Here is a 16,527-nt window from a genome sequence, read left to right on the forward strand (position 1 = left end):
CAGCATTTCAAAGGGGTAGAAATGATTTTCATTATGCAGTAAAGAGTGGAAAGCCACCCAACACGGATATCTAAATCTATGCGTATTAACTATACAGTTAGAGACAGTTATAAGCAGTGCTTTTCACTAAACAATTACAGGTGCCATAAGCCATAGGTAGGTTGTATGCTGAAAATTATAACTGAAGTTCAAAAATAAATTTTGGTACCTGTGATATAGCTTTATTTTTTAAATGAGCTCTAACTGTTGTATTAGTTTTGCCTGTTGTGTCATTTTCGGTCATCTATGAAGATACAATGATTAGAATAACATATTACAACAGATTTGCAGTTTGTTAACATTCATATACCTACGAGCTTTGATATTATGTTATGGCATAGGAATAGGTTAAAATTATGTTCTTCGAGGCTATGCCACTCATGATCAAAACATAGCCAATGGGTCTTATCAGTGACACAAGTAGATGTGTTATTTACATTCAGGTTAAAGCCAGTCAATGTGATGCAGATATAACATTGAAAGATATACAGAGTGAGTCACTTAACATTACCACTGGAAACACCTCCCAAATCACAACAAACACTGAATAACCAATCCTACAAACCAAAAGTGAGGAGAGGGGCTTGTGGAACTGATTAATACAAACCACTGAGAAATGCACGGAAGTAAGATTTTCAACACATACTTACGTTTTTCAAATGGAAACCTGTTATTATTTTCAGTACAGCTGAAAATAGAAACAAATACTTAATCAATGCTGTTTGTTACATTGTAAAATGTTAAGTACATCCAGAGTAATTTGTAACATAAAGTTGATGCTTGAACCTCAGATGTTCAGCTGCATGTTGTAACAGACAAGATCTGTAGAGTATGTTTACAAAGACTACAATGTTTATGAGTTTGGCTGTCTCAGTGTCTGCATGTAACACTTGTTGAATTAGTCCTTGTACTCAGAATAACCGTAGTTCACTGTGTTGCTGGTTGTCTGTGATAGCGTACTGTACACAAGTAAGAACAGAAGTATGCACAGTAGGAACGCAAGAAGGTCACAAGTACAACAGATTGTACAGTGTTGGAAGAACTGTGAAAATGGTTTATTCTAACTGAAAAGGCAGAGATGATACCCATCTATGGCGAGTGTAGACAATATGCAGCTGCATCCTGTAGATTATATGCAGAAAGGTACTAGGACAGAGATCATCCAACATGCCGCATATTTCAAAACATCTACAAACAATTGTATGCAACAGGTATGGTCATATCATGCAAACAGGTCCATAACAAACCCATCACAGGAGAAGCAGGTGCAGTTGGTGTGTTAGCTGCTGTTGCCATGAACCCGCAGATGATTTCACATGACATCGCTAGAGGCAGTGCAATGAGTCAAAATAGGGCAATGTGCATACTTCATTGTCACAAATTTCACCTGTATCATGTGTTGCTGTATCAGCATTTACATGGAGATGACTTTGATAACTGAGCGAATTTCTGTCAATGGGCATTAACAGAGAATGCATTGCAGCTCTATCTGTTTACCAATGAAGCAGGTTTCAGTACAGTGAATTTATGAAACATGCATTACTGGTCCGTGGACAATCCTCACTGTCTTCGACAGGTAGAGCGACAGCGACTGTGGAATGTAAATGTTTGGTGCAGAGTAATTGGAAACCATCTTATTGGTCCTCACTTCATTGAAGGCTTCAAAACAGCTGCAAAATACATCAACTTTCTACAAAATGATCTGCCAACACTGCTAGAAAATGTCCCTCTGGAAATGTGTAGACGTATGTGGTATCAACATGATGGTGCTCCTGCACATTCTGCTGACCCTTGACAGAATGATCGATGAGTGTTTCATAGGACATGGCAGATGCATAACTTGGTCAGCCCATTCTCCTCATCTGACATCTTTAGACTTCTTTCTGTGGGGTATGTTAAAGGAGAACATGTACCATGATGTGCCTACTACCCCAGACAATATGAAACATCATATTGAGACAGCCTGTGGCAGCATTACACCAGATGAACTGCATTGTGTAAGACATTCATTACGTGGTAAATTGCAAATGTGTGCAGCAAATAATGGGCACCACTTTGAACATTTATTGGCCTGAAATTTCGTGACACCCTCTTTTACATTCTGTAATTGAAAACAAAAAACAAATTTGTAAGTTTAACTACATTCTCATGTTAATGTACACTTTCTTCTAGAAAATCAGTGCTGTACAGTAGTCTTCAGAGAAAAAGACTAATAAAAATGTTTGCATGTGGACATAACTTCATGTCCCTTCTGTACCTACATTACATCACTGTTCTTTTTGTATCCCTAATCAATTTGGTTTTCTCTGATACACACAGTTGAACTGCTGAGGAGTTACTCAAGTGTCAACTTTATGTTACAAATTACTCTGGATGTAATCAACATTTTACAATGTAATAAACAGCATTGATTAAGTATTTTTTTCTATTTTCAGTTGCGCTAAAAATAATAACACGTTTCCATTTAAAAAGCATAAGTATGTGTTGAAAATCATACATCCATGCATTTCTCAGTGGTTTGCGTTAACCAATTACACCAGCCCCTCTCCTCACTTTTGGTCTGTGGAATTGGTTATTCAGCATTTGTTTTGCTTTGGGAGGTGTTTCCAGTGGTAATGTTAGGTGTGACACCCTGTATGTATAGCAGATAGTAACTAGTCAGCTGTACATTATCAGTTATGATACTTCATTATGATTATCACAGCAAGAACGAGGGAGAGAGAAATGACTGTAATAACAATTGGTGGGGAATGATTGAGGAGACTGGAGAGTTTCAAGTACCTAGGAAGCCTGATACAGGCTAGACGGAAAAAACTACTGAGAAATAAACAAGCAGGGGAAAAAAACAGAAGCATTTTGGTAGAGTGTCAGAAGCCTGATATGGAGCAAGGATGTACCCCAAATAAGTAAAAAGGTTAAATACCAGTCATACTGTGTCCCGATCCTGACATATGCATCCAAAACCTGGGTTATTAAAGGAAGAGAGAAAAGCAAAGTACAGGCTAGTGAGATGAAATTTTTGAGGACAGTATTGGAGTGACAAAGGTAGACAGGTTAAGAAATGAGGATCAGAGAGTTAATGAAGGTGGAACCTACAGGAGGAGATAGAGAAATCAAGGTTGAGTTGGTATGGGCATGTTAAGCTAATGGAGGGGAAGAGGATACCCAGGAGGAAACATGAGATGAAACTGAAAGGAAAGAGACCAAGAGGAAGACCGAGAGACAGATGGCTGAAAGGAGTGCAGGGATGCATCCAGAAGAGTGGAGAAGACTGGACCAATGTGAAGATGGAGAGATGGTGGCAAGACAGAAGATGATGGAGAGGCTTATGTTCCAAACAGACCTGGCCAGAGGCTGGAAAATGTCCAAGATGATGATGATGATACTCCATTTTATGTTGTTTAATTTTGAGTGGACCATGTACATCTTAGTGTGGTTTGCATAATTAAAATGTGTACTTGTAGTACATTAGAGTAAATGCCTAAAACAATTTCAGAATTTCTTCAATTTATTGAGTATATATTTTGGATTCTATTTGAAGATACTGTAAATCTCAGTTTCTTCAATAGCGTCCATTAGAAAGAAAGCCAATGTTCTAGTTTTAGATCTGAATAAACGAGTCCATGAGCAAAATAGGATTGCAAATGAAGTTGCTAGGGCTATTGCAGAATAAATAAATCACAGGAAAGAGAGGGATAATAATAAGACACGAAAAATCTTGATGCATGTGAATTTAACAAGAAATTAACAATAAACAAAGCTATTGACCTGAAAGCAGATGAGAGTGGTACTGTAGTAATTAAAAATGAGGAAGATTATCTGAGTAAAGTACATGACTTTATTGCCACTAAAAATGTTGTGAAACTAAGTAGGGATCCTACCATCAGGTTTAATGCTTTTATAAGGTCAAGAGTGTTTTAAAAATGTGTAATTTCATCCAGACAGAGAGGAAAGTCAAAAAGAGTGTGGTCATAAGCCAAAAATGTTCATGCTTCAGACTCATCTTGAAAGCCATAAGGCTGGATATCCCATGTGACCAATAGCGAATCATAGTGATACCCCTGCATACAGAATCAGTGCAAAACATACTCTAATCAGGAAAGAATACACTTTTGAGAGAGACTATACAGTTGAAAATGCTGTTGTATAGCTACCCAGGTTAAAGATATACCAATACCTGTAGGAGGAAAATTCATATCATTCAATAAACTACATCTGTTCACTAACATGTCAATAACAGAAGTCACTGGCATTATCTAGTGTGTCCCAAAAACACTGACAATGCTTAAAATGTTGTGAGGGAGTGAGGGAAGACACACTGATCAGTTTTCATGAAGGAACCCATATCCGGAAACACATGGCTTGGGTGCTGAGGGGTGTTGTAGTCTGAGATGGGTGTGTGTTCCACATGATGTCAGCAAAGCCAGCATGAGTAGCACATCATTCCGTCTGCATTACAAATGGGTTTCAAACTTTGTAAGTACCCCTGTGTCAATGCACAGCCTACATCAGCAATGCTGAGCCTCATGCAGATGATCCAGTATGTGTGGATGTCTTTGAAGTATTTCAATTGCTCTGTCACTCCAGGCAACAAGGTCCTCCACTGATGTTACAGATGTGCCCCACACCATACTCTTCATACTACCCCACAGAAAACAGTCGAGAGGTGTCAGATCTAGTGATCATGTTGGCCGTGGCCTCCTCTACCAATCCATCAATTGGGATACGTTATGCTGAGGTGATTCTGCACATTGATATCAAAGTGTGCTGGAGCCAGTGGTGGATACAGAAAAACCTCAAGAAGAGGGCCCTACAGATATCTTGAGCTATCTTTACTTTTACTGTAATAAAAAATAATCAAGTCACATGCAAATTTTAAGAAAGCTTTATTTAAACTGATTATAGACATATACAAGACAATGCCATCTTGTGATATATAAAAGTTACAATTGTGGTTCTCTTCCTTAAATGATGAATTCTATGTGCCTATTCTCCCTGGCAAATTAGTTAATTACATTGAAATCTATGATAATGTCTCAGGGAAAAATGTAATTATAAGATTTACATTGGGATCACTAGAATGGCCACGACTTTTCTCATAGGTATGTGTTAGCTATCTATATGCCAGACAGAAATGTATAAAATACAATGATGTGGACACGCGTGCTACATAGGAAAGAACAACTGTGTGCCCCGTGAGTCCCCTGCATGTATCCACCACTGGCTGGAGCTCTGTTGTGTTCCAGTGACATGTCTATCCAAACATTTAGTAGCACTACATCCAATGGAGTAGGCAAAATATCTCTAATAACTGTGAGGTAGATCAGTCTTGTTATTCAGTTTGGCAGCAGAAATTCCCCAATGATATGTTCACTAATTATTCCACAATATAATGTCTAAAGGTAGTCTTCATAGCTGTACTAACATGTAGATAAATTTTTCCTGTTGTCCAATATACAACTAAAATGAAAGTCACTAACAAGGGCAAAGTGTGCTTGGATGAGTATGAGGTAACAATTAAAATCCTCACTTGGCAGCTGGCATAATCAAACAAAACAGTCTGAGTTCTATCTGAGAGGGCTTTTAACTAATCCAGCCCAGTGGGCCAATAAGTTAAAGCATGTGGCCACACTAGTGTCTGTGTACAGCTGCAGCCTTCACTTTTTCATCTGTTACAGTACTTGCTACAAAAAATTCAGTTAGCTAATGTGTACTGCACAGGAACACTTGCTGGACCAGTTGGAATGGGATGTATATGGTTTTAGTAAGGTATCAAAACCACTTTTCCTGTGTCTGATCTATAAACCTCCTGTGTTTGATGTCAGTGTTGCAGCAGTTTCAAGAGTCTGTCACCCTGCGTGTGGATGGATGCTGAAAGAGAGCATAAATTGTCTTACACATTACTTGAATGGGATAAATGACTGGACTTTAAACATTCTGTATTAACACTTTCAAATAATGCAAAATCCAGGGTGAAATAATGGTGATATTATGAAAAGGATAGATTGCTCCTCACCATATACTGGAAATGTTAAGTCACAGACAGGCACAACAAAAAAGATTGTTAAACAAGTAAGCTTTTGACCAAAAACACTTCTTCTGCATTAGGCAAAACACACATACTCATACATACACCACATATTCGCACAAATGCAACTCTGGAGCACTTCATCACTGTCTCTGACTGTGTGACATTCCTGGTCATAAATCAACTTGTAGTGTCTTGGTGGCAGCAATCACAGCAAAACATTGGCTGTAAATATGGGTGCATACAGCACTATCTACATCCAATAATGTGGTCGACACACACACACACAGTTAGTTTTACAGGTTTTACTTCCATAAACATCAGACCCTCTCTGTGAATTAGTTATGACCAGTCATGTATTAACTATGTAATTAAGCCTCATTTACCAGGTATGCACATACTGCACCTTCTAATTATACAACAACAGTCACTGTGCAGTATAACCTAGCCAACCAAGAACAGTCTCATTCAAATGAACAATCATTGTTAACTGTCCTCACTGGCCATCTTCTTCTTCACAACAACATATCATTGCACCATTACCTTATTATTGTTCAGACTGACGTGGGTTTCACACTTGGAATCCAGGCACTGACTGTCTCACAAATTCAAGTTAATATGCATGTGTTATAAACAGTTCTAATTCACAGTCTGGTTTCATTTTATGTTAAACACATTACTGCACAAGTACATAATGGCTGTTTTGACTGACACAGGTTTCATGCTCAAAATCTTGGCACAGACTGACTTACAATGGCTTCAAGCCCAGTGATTACATAGCTTTTCAAAAATGGCTACTGAAGTTTCACATTGTTAACAATGTAATTTCAATCATTTGCAATTAGAATTTTACATCCTAAATTAACTGAATAGTGCAGAAAAATTGGTTTTGGTCTGAACTTTATGTTACAGTACAGTTTTGACTGAAATAAACCTTCTTGATGACAAAACTACAAAAATAGCTAAATAAACAACACCATACATAAAAGTGTTACTTATTGCAAACAAATTAAGTGCTGATGTTCCTACCATGTTTTAGAAATCAGCTCCATGAATGCTTTAAGGCTTTCTATGGGATATTTTCCTAACTTTATTAGTAATACAGTCAACTGTTTACACATCAACAGTGTGACTGGAACAGGAAATAATTACTGTTAGTTAATTGAACTGAGCTTCAGTAAAACTAGTTACTTGAAATGGTTCAAATTAATTGAGAAACTATTCTGATTAATGTAATTTAGCAAAGTGGGGCCTGGTCTTATACTCAGAATAACAGAATGACAGCCTTATCCAGTGGCACATCTCTCACTAACACTAATGATAATTAAGAAAGCAAGAAAATATATCATTTCAGGAGGCAAATAATAATAAAAAATTGGGAATGGGTCCCAGCTTGCATTGCTACAGCTGTTAAGATCAGACTGCAAGCAACTGCACATGATGGGAAAAGCAATCTGGGTGGTGGGGGCAAGGAGGAGGCTGGGAGGTGAAGGATAGCAGGGTAGGAGTGAGAGACAGTAAAGTGTTGCTTGTGGAAACATACAGGGACAAGGTGGTGAGAGTGTAGGGTACCTACCTGCAATTGGACATTGAACAGCAGAGGGTGGGGTGAGCAGAAAAGAAAAGAAGTAAAAAAACTGTGGATATGTATTTGGAACAGATGGCTGTGTAGTACTGGAGAGGGAACAGCGAAGAGACTAGAGTGTAAGGACAAAGACTAATGAATGTTCAGGGCAGGAGGCTTATGGGAATGTAGGATATATTTCAGGCAGAGTTCCTACCTGCACAATTCAGCAAAGCTGGTGTTGGTAGGGAGGATTAAGATGACACAGGCTCTGAAGCAGTCATTGAAATGAAGAATGTCGTGTTGGGCAGCATGCTCAGCAACTGGATGATCCAGCTGTTTCTTAGCCACTGTCAGTTTGTGGCCATTCATGTGGATAGACAGCATGTTGGTGGTCATGCCCATGTAGAATGGAGCACAGTGATTGCAGCTTAGCTTGTAGATCACATGACTAGTTTCACAGGTAGCCCCGCCTGTGATAGAATAGGTGATGCTTGTGACCAGACTGGAGTAGGTGGTGGTGGGAGGATGTATGGGATAGATATTGCATCTAAGTCTATAAGAGGGATATGAGCCATGAGGCAAGCAAGTGGTTGGGAGGGGAGGGGGTGCAGGGATGGGTGAAGATATTGTGTATGTTCGATGGGTGGCAGAATACATGACAATGTTCTACCCACTATTCTCCCCACACCTCCTGCAGTAGTATTCTGCCACTCACTGGGCCTACACAATATCCTCTTCCATTGCTACACAATCCCTGCTCCCAACCACTTGCCTCATGGCTCATATCCCTGTAATAGACCCAGATGCAAGACCTGTCCCATACATCCTCCTATCACCACCTACTCCAGTCTGGTCACAAGCATCACATATCCCATCAAAGGCAGGGCTACATGTGAAACCAGTCATGTGATCTGCAAGCTAAGCTGCAACCACTGTGTTGCATTCTAGGTGGGCATGATGACCAACAAGCTGTCTTTCTGCATGAATGGCCACTGATTAACAGTGGCCAGGAAAGAGCTGCACCTTTCAGTTGCTGAGCATGCTACCCAACATGACATTCTTCATTTCAGTGACTTCTTCACATCCTGAGCCATGTGGATCCTTCCCACCAACACCAGCTTTTCTAAATTGTGCAGGTGGGAACTCACCCTGCAATATGGCCTCAGACTCAACCTTTGTTAGTCATTGTTCTTCACCCACCCATCCCCTTCCCTTCTCTCCTCTTCAGCTCCCCCACTCTCTGTTCAACCTCCCGATTGCACCTGCTCCTTACCCCTACCACCCAGACTGCTTCTCCCATCGTCTGCAGTTGCTCACAGTCTGGACTTGGCAGCCAAAGACAGTGGTCCTGCATTTGCATGAATGTGTGTGTCTGTGTTTTGTCTAATTCAGAAGAAGGCTTTTTGGCCAAAAGCTTACTTGTTTAGCAGTCTTTTTATTGTGCCTGTCTGTGACTCTCAGGTTTCCACTGTATGGTGAGTAGCTATCTGTATTAACACTTTCTCTTACAAAAACACTGTGTCTCAATATACACTCCTGGAAATGGAAAAAAGAACACATTGACACCGGTGTGTCAGACCCACCATACTTGCTCCGGACACTGCGAGAGGGCTGTACAAGCAATGATCACACGCACGGCACAGCGGACACACCAGGAACCGCGGTGTTGGCCGTCGAATGGCGCTAGCTGCGCAGCATTTGTGCACCGCCGCCGTCAGTGTCAGCCAGTTTGCCGTGGCATACGGAGCTCCATCGCAGTCTTTAACACTGGTAGCATGCCGCGACAGCGTGGACGTGAACCGTATGTGCAGTTGACGGACTTTGAGCGAGGGCGTATAGTGGGCATGCGGGAGGCCGGGTGGACGTACCGCCGAATTGCTCAACACGTGGCGCGTGAGGTCTCCACAGTACATCGATGTTGTCGCCAGTGGTCGGCGGAAGGTGCACGTGCCCGTCGACCTGGGACCGGACCGCAGCGACGCAGGGATGCACGCCAAGACCGTAGGATCCTACGCAGTGCCGTAGGGGACCACACCGCCACTTCCCAGCAAATTAGGGACACTGTTGCTCCTGGGGTATCGGCGAGGACCATTCGCAACCGTCTCCATGAAGCTGGGCTACGGTCCCGCACACCGTTAGGCCGTCTTCCGCTCACGCCCCAACATCGTGCAGCCCGCCTCCAGTGGTGTCGCGACAGGCGTGAATGGAGGGACGAATGGAGACGTGTCGTCTTCAGCGATGAGAGTCGCTTCTGCCTTGGTGCCAATGATGGTCGTATGCGTGTTTGGCGCCGTGCAGGTGAGCGCCACAATCAGGACTGCATACGACCGAGGCACACAGGGCCAACACCTGGCATCATGGTGTGGGGAGCGATCTCCTACACTGGCCGTACACCACTGGTGATCGTCGAGGGGACACTAAATAGTGCACGGTACATCCAAACCGTCATCGAACCCATCGTTCTACCATTCCTAGACCGGCAAGGGAACTTGCTGTTCCAACAGGACAATGCACGTCCGCATGTATCCCGTGCCACCCAACGTGCTCTAGAAGGTGTAAGTCAACTACCCTGGCCAGCAAGATCTCCGGATCTGTCCCCCATTGAGCATGTTTGGGACTGGATGAAGCGTCGTCTCATGCGGTCTGCACGTCCAGCACGAACGCTGGTCCAACTGAGGCGCCAGGTGGAAATGGCATGGCAAGCCGTTCCACAGGACTACATCCAGCATCTCTACGATCGTCTCCATGGGAGAATAGCAGCCTGCATTGCTGCGAAAGGTGGATATACACTGTACTAGTGCCGACATTGTGCATGCTCTGTTGCCTGTGTCTATGTGCCTGTGGTTCTGTCAGTGTGATCATGTGATGTATCTGACCCCAGGAATGTGTCAATAAAGTTTCCCCTTCCTGGGACAATGAATTCACGGTGTTCTTATTTCAATTTCCAGGAGTGTACAATATGGATTGACAGATCTTTTTCATAGCTTGGAAAATGCCAAGACAAGAAGGTATTTCAGCAGTCATTTTTCTTTTTAGGGCATTCATTGCAGCCATAGCCTTTTCTTTTTATCTTTGTCTTCTAAACATCTTCAAAACACGACCACAAGGAAAAAGTGACCCCACACAGTTGGAGATGCTCACTTGCTGTCCTGCCTTGTAGAAGTTATGGGTTCAAGACATTCTCCCATGTGCACATATTTATATTTCCCACAGTGGGATTTTTTGACACTTACTTACTAAGGAACATCACAGAAGCCTGGGAGTGGGGCATGTCATTTTCTAAAAATGTTATGTCATACTTCATAGAACTAGCAGCACTTGCTCATTTGCAGGGCAGACAAAAGGGATTCTACTTTATACCCTCTTTTATGAATCAGTAGAGGCCACAAAGCCCCATCATTTTTGGACTGGCATATGGCAGTCTCCACGTATCAGCTCTTTCAAGTGATAGGACGAGAGCTGTTTGACATGCCAGATCACTGATGGTATTCTCTAAAGAAAATATTTCATTCTGATTGTTGTGTCTGCTAGTTTTAGCACTTTCTGAATATGTAAACACTAAAAGCCTAATTTCAGTATAAGACAAATATACACTGTCCATGTAAAAAGTTCTGAGACTGATTTTATTCCTGGAGTATAGTGATGTCAGAGTAATAACTACCAAGGCAGCTCAGCAGCTTGAATTACCAACTGTAAACAACAGTTTACAAGGGTACCTGTGGTCTTGGGGTAGAGTCTTTGATAAGTAATTGAAATGTCATTGGTCCTGGCTTCAAAACCCACCACAGCTTAAATTTTGATTAATAATCAGCATCATCATAAGAAGCCACCCTCGTTCTACCAACAGCCTTGTCAAAGAGGGCAGAAGAGTGGACAGATGTTCACGGCATTCTCTTGCCCTTGGGGTGCGAGACTGCCCCTAAAGATGGAAGAATCAGTGATGATCAACATCATGAGGATGCATTAGGTAATGGAAACCACTGCATTAAAGACACATAATGTGTATCTACGAGACATGTGGCCTGTACTTGAAAAAATGTCATGATGATCTCTCTATTGACAAAAGATTCTGGAATAGTTCCCCATTCAGATCTCTGGGAGGGGACTGCCAAGGGGGAGGTGGGGAGGCGATCATGAGAAAAAGATACAATAACCAACGAAAGGATAACATTCTATGAGTCGAGGTGTGGAATGTCAGAAGCTTGAATGTGGTAGGGAAGCTAGAAAACCTAAAAAGGGAAATGCAAAGACTCAATCGAGATATAGTATGAGTCAGTGAAGTGAAATGGAAAGACGAAAAGGACTTTTGGTCAGGTGAGTATAGGGTAACATCAACAGCAGCAGAAAATGGTATAACGAGAATAGGATTTGTTATGAATAGGAAGGTAGGGCAGAGAGTGTGTTACTGTGAACAGTTCAGTGACAGGTTTGCACCAGTAACAATAGTTCAGGTATACATGCCAAAATCGCAAGCTGAAAATGAGGAGATAGGGAAAGTATATGAGGATATTTAGAGGGTAACACGGTACGTAAAGGGAGATGAAAATCTAATAGCCATGGGGGACAGGAATGCAGTTGTAGGAGAAGGAGCAGAAGAAAAGGTTACAGGAGAATATGGGCTTGGGACAAGGAATGAGAGATGAGAAAGACTAATTGAGTTCTGTAATAAATTTCACTTAGTAGTAGTGAATACTCTGTTCAAAAATCACAAGAGGAGGAAGTATACGTGGAAAACGCCAGGTGATATGGGGAGATTTCAGTTAGATTGCATCATGATCAGACAGAGATTCCAAAATCAGATGTTGGATTGTAAGGCATACCCAGGAGCAGATGAAGACTCAGGTCACAATGTAGTAGTGATGAAGAGTAGGCTGACTTTTAAGAGATTAGTCAGGCAGAATCAATATGCAAAAAAGTGGGATACAAAAGTACTAATGAATGACAATATACACTTGAAGTTCTCTAAAGCTGTAGATACAGCAGTTAAGATCACCCCAGTAGGCAGTACAGTTGAAGAGGAATGGACATCTCTAAATGGGCAATCACAGAAGTTAGAAAGGAAAACGCAGGTACAAAGAAGGTAACTGCAAAGAAGCCATGAGTAACAGAAGAAATAATTCAGTTGATGGATGAAAGAATGCAGTACAAAAACGTTCAGGGAAATTCAGTCACTGAGGAATGAAATAAATAGGAAGTTCAGGGAAGCTAAGAAGAAATGGCGACATGAAAAATGTGAAAAAATTGAAAAAGAAATGATTGCCGGAAGCGCTGATTCAGCATACAGGGAAGCCAAAACAACCTTTGGTGAACTTATAAGCAAAAGTGGTAACATTGAGAGTCCAACGGGAATTTCACTGTTAAATTCAGAGGAGAGTGCAGATATGTTAAAAGTGTACATTGAAGGCCTTTACAAAGGGGAAGATTTGTCTAATGTGATAGAAGCAGAAACAGGAATCAATTTAGAAGAGATAGGGGATCCAGTATTAGAATCAGAATTTAAGAGAGTTCTGGAGGACTTAAGATCAAATAAGGCAGAATTCCTAAAACCATTCGGGGAAGTGGCAATAAAAAGACTATTCATGATGGTGTGTAGAATGTATTAGTCTGGTGACATTCCATCTGATTTTCGGAAAAATATCACCCACACATTTCCGGAGACTGCAAGGGCTGACAAGTGTGAGAATTATCACACAATCATCTTAACAGCTCATGCATCCAAGTTGCTTACAAGAATAATGTACAGAAGAATGGAAAATAAAATTGAAAGTGTGTAAGATGATGATCAGTTTGGCTTGAGGGAAGGTAAAGGCACTAGAGAAGCAATTCTGATGTGATTGATAATGGGAGCACAACTTAAGAAAAATCAAGACATTTTCATAGGATGTGTCGACCTGAAAAAAGTGTTTGACAATGTAAAATGGTGCAAGATGTTCAAAATTCTGATAAAACAGAGGTAAGCAGTAGGAAGAGATGGGTAACATAAAATATGTGCAAGAGCCAAGAGGGAATAATAAGAGTGGATGACCAAAAACAAAGTGCTCAGATTAAAAAGGGTGTAAGACAAGGATGTTGTCTTTCACTCCTACTGTTCAAGTTGTACCTCAAAGAAGCAATTATGGAAATAAAATAAAGATTCTGGAGTGGAATCAAAATTCAAGGTGAAAAGGATATCTATTATACAATTTGCTGATGGCATTGCTATCCTAATTGAAAGTGAAGAAGATTTACAGGATCTGCTAAATGGAATGAATGGTCTAATGGGTACAGAATATGTATTGAGAGTAAATTGAAGAAAGACTAAAGCAATGAGAAGCAGCTGAAATGAGAACTGTGAGAAACTTAACATCAGGATTGATGGTCATGAAGTAGATGAGGTTAAGGAATTCTGCTTCCTAGGCAACAAAATAACTAATTAAGGACAGAGCAAGGAGAATATCACAACCAGACTAGCACTGGCAAAAAGGGCATTCCTGGTCAAGAGAAGTCTACCAGTATGAAACATAGGCCTTGATATAAGGAATAAATTTCTGACAATGTATGTTTGAAGCACAGCATTGTATGGTAGTGAAACATGGACTGTGGGAAAACGAGAACAGAAGAGAATCAAAGCATTTGAGATGTGGTGCTACAGATGAATGTTGAAAATTAGGTAGACTGATAAGGTAAGCAATGAGGAGATTCTGCATAAAATTGGAGAGGAAAGGAATATATGGAAAACACTGACAAGGAGAAGGGACAGAATGATAGGACATCTGTTAAGACATCAGTAAGTAACTTTCATAGTACTAGAGGGGGCTGTAGAGGGCAAAAACTGTAGAGGAAGACAGAGATTGGAATACATCCAGATGTGCACACATTGACTCCTGAGAAAAATGAGACACAAGGACATTTGCCGTGACTTGAGTGAAATACGAAACATCGACAATTCATTCCTATAAAAAAAATCAATATGGGTCATGAGACTTGGTGTTATCAATATAAACCTACCACAAAATGATAAAATGCAGAAATTTATATGAAGGACCAACACTTTGATGACATAGTCAACACTCAAACCAATGACACATCAGCTGAACGATATCTTGAACGTTGACTTTTCTGACTGTTTGACATGGTTGTATGAACGTTCTGTGCACTGTGTTCATGTGGCATGAGACTATGTGGAGCACTTGAAGTATTAAAACATCACCTTCACCTTTCTCTATTCTTATTTATGCAGTCACAAAACTTTCTGGAGTGATAGGGTAAGCTAGCTGCCATGCAACTGATGACAATTTCCTTTATAGATACACTATTAATACCATGCCCTATCAGGCATCATGTATCAAAGCAGAAATAGGCATTCAAGTAATACTCAAAGAAAAATAAACTTTGAGTGCAGGTTACAGCAATTAATGGTTTTGCTGATAGCACATCTAGAGAGGGCACACAGTTGCAAAACAATTTTTCTAATTTCTGTCATGAGAGCAGAAAACTTAAAAAACTGTCAGCTTGTTTATAATTCACATGCATTGATCTCCACAACTGTAAGTGTTGACAAATAATTGTGATCTTTTTAGAGCGACACACTATTGATCTATAATTAGCATTTTATTGACATATTTAACAATAATCACACAATAGTGTATTACAACCTAACACTAAAACTTACAGTGATTTGAAATGACACTAAAAAAACTGAGGTGCAGTAAAAAAAAATTGGTGTACCTATTAAATCTATCCATTTCACATAACACTGATCAACAAACACAGTCACTGATGCCTCAAGTGCTGTCCTTATAATGTTTCCTTTTTTGTTCCCCTATATATTGCTCACAGTGGTTTGCCATCAAAAAGAAAAACACTTCACCAATTTTAATAATACTGGAGGATAGCAAAGACTATGAAAAAATTATTGCAGTTCGTATTCTTGTTTGATAACCTTGCAAATCAGGATAGTAAGAAGAAAAGAAACAGACAACTGCATGGCAAACGATTTTCTCAAAGACACATGTTCATGAATGTGTTTTCTTTATTCCTTTTGTTTCAATAATGACACAAAAACTAAATTTCATATGTAAGTAATGTTCAGAGTGTTTATTTGATGTGATATCTACCTTTAGCATGATCTAATCTGAAATGACTTCACCTCAGTTGGTAGCAGGCCACATTATGTTTGAGTGGAGCCCAGCAACCACCACTTTGCCTTGCCAGAGATGAAGAATGTCTACTGGCAAATGATAAAATATTTCACTCAGATGAGAACTGAACATGAGACCTTCAGAATACCAACCTGCCCAACCACCCTAATTTGCAAATCCAGACTTTCATTTCTACCTGTGAATCCCAACTAAAATCGTTATTTGTGTATAATTTTGCCACCATAGCCAATATAATTATTGTTCATAAAGGTTGTAACATGTCACCTGATTATATAAACAAATATGAAGTTCAAGCTATATTAACTTGATAACATCTGATTTATATACCACCTGAAGTATTTTTTCCAACGCATGTATTCAACACCTCAAAACAAATATCTCCAAAATCCTTTAAAATTTATTCTGTAATAATATTGTTAGGATGTATATTCTTTGTACTTTGTGATAATGTTTCTCTTTTGCTATATGATCCTTGCATCTAATAGTTTCCCAGTGCCATATCTGTTTACAAAATCTGACAGTATATATGTGCTATGTTACAACAGTGAAAGGAACCCTGTGACCACTGGAGGTACTCTGTTTTGCTTGTTTTATTTTTACTGTCAGATACACATTTAGTCTCTTTTTTTTAAGTAGTGTTTTCTTTCTCCCACTAGACAGTGCCACAAGTTCCTTCAAAAAAATCTTAACACCATACACACACACGCACATGCACGCACACACACACACACACACACACACACACACACACA

The 16,527-nt window shown here is 40.3% G+C and overlaps 1 protein-coding gene across 1 annotated transcript in view; it reads left to right on the forward strand.

Moving 5' to 3' along the window:
• The window catches only part of LOC124711844 (sodium channel protein Nach-like), a 158,680-nt gene that overhangs the window by 76,151 nt on the left and 66,002 nt on the right, over positions 1-16,527 (forward strand). The gene's annotated exons all lie outside the window — the stretch shown is intronic.

Source organism: Schistocerca piceifrons, chromosome 8 (assembly GCF_021461385.2).
Source record: "Schistocerca piceifrons isolate TAMUIC-IGC-003096 chromosome 8, iqSchPice1.1, whole genome shotgun sequence".
NCBI lineage: Eukaryota > Metazoa > Arthropoda > Insecta > Orthoptera > Acrididae > Schistocerca > Schistocerca piceifrons.